This window comes from Curcuma longa, unplaced genomic scaffold, assembly GCF_044706935.1.
Source record: "Curcuma longa cultivar G26 ecotype Majalengka, Jawa Barat unplaced genomic scaffold, ITB_CL_G26_1.1 contig_5147, whole genome shotgun sequence".
Lineage (NCBI taxonomy): Eukaryota > Viridiplantae > Streptophyta > Magnoliopsida > Zingiberales > Zingiberaceae > Curcuma > Curcuma longa.
In genome coordinates, this window is record NW_027434329.1 from 4,731 (window position 1) to 6,166 (window position 1,436).

At 33.6% G+C, this 1,436-nt stretch overlaps 1 long non-coding RNA gene across 1 annotated transcript; it reads left to right on the forward strand.

Moving 5' to 3' along the window:
* LOC141819398 (uncharacterized) lies at positions 1 to 858 on the forward strand. The gene is made up of 3 exons (XR_012601058.1): positions 1 to 147; positions 398 to 480; positions 776 to 858. It is a non-coding gene; the product is annotated as an uncharacterized LOC141819398 (long non-coding RNA).
* Positions 859 to 1,436: the final 578 nt, after the last annotated feature.

A 1,436-nucleotide genomic window follows, 5' to 3' on the forward strand; every position in this document is an offset into this window, starting at 1 on the left:
ATTATTTTGATGTAGTCACCAACATTCTTGGCTTGGCTGCTGCTATTCTTGGTGATAGATACTACTGGTGGATTGATCCTGCTGGAGCTATTATTCTTGCTATTTATACAATTACGAATTGGTCGGGAACGGTCTGGGAGAATGCAGGTTTGTCGTTCTAACAGTAATTTTGTTCCAAGACTATTCAGCCAGCATTCATTTCTTGGCTAACATATGTCGTGCTTCATAGTTTATATTTCACCAACCTGTTTGTTGCTTACTATTTCACCAACCTGTCGCATTTCAATTCGTGACATTGCGATAATCAAATAGAAGTAAAACACCTTTCTTTCCCATTTCTTTCTTATTGCTATTGATTAATTGTATTTAACTTATTAAGTTTTTTTCTTATTCTTAGAAACACATAAAATGGAGCAAAAGCGACTGGTGGCTGGACGACATCAGCTTCTCGTACAGAAATTAGATTTGATTCTACATCAGGTTATTGACTCTACTCATTTTGGATGCACCGCTATTAGTTGTTTATTGGTAGTGCTTATAGTCATCTTTTAGGGCCTTATTCCTGGTTTGGTAAAGATCTTGGTTATATCTAGTTTTCTTCCTAGATGGGTGTAACATAGAAATCCAAACAACAGAAGGTAGTCTATTTTAGGGGTTTTAGTTCAAACCAGTATGCCATGATATTCGGTCATGTTTTTTTTATTGAAAGTTATTTTCTTGTATGATTCCCATTCACATAATAAGATTTCCACTAAATGAATTTGATTTGTTCCAGATGGAATATTTGAGAGTGAGTATTTTCAGCAGACTGAAGAATCAAACCAATTTAGGCATGACTATGAGATGCGTAAAATGAAACAGGTACTTTCTAGTTCTTGTTTTTCTCAAAAGTTTCACCAATATCAGATATTGTCCTTTCTGTTTAAGTTGCGTAAGAGTATGAGATGCACAAAATGCAGGTGAAGTTCATGGATAGGACTATTGTTAATTTTCTTACATCTCTCAGGAACTTGATGTTGTTAAATTACAAAAAGTTTATTTACTTTGTTATTTGTCTAAGTAATTCATTTGTTAATTGATAATTCTTTTGCACATGCAGGTCGATCGTCACGTAAAGAGACACGTGGTACACATTCTGATCGGTTGCGACGTTAGATCGACGAATAATGTTTGTATTGTGAAACTTTGTGTTAAACTTTGTATTTGTTGTGATGTGATAAACTTTGTGTTAAACATTGTGTTAAACTTTGTGATGTGATAAACTTTGTGTTAAACTTTGTGTTTGTTGTGTGAATATGTTATTGAATGTTATTTTGTGATGTGTATGTCTTAGGGTTTATTGTGATGTGCATGTATTATAGGATATAATGGAAAAAAAGAGAACAGAAAATCTACTAGTTAGTGACGAAATCATAGAAATTCGTCGCCAATCGATA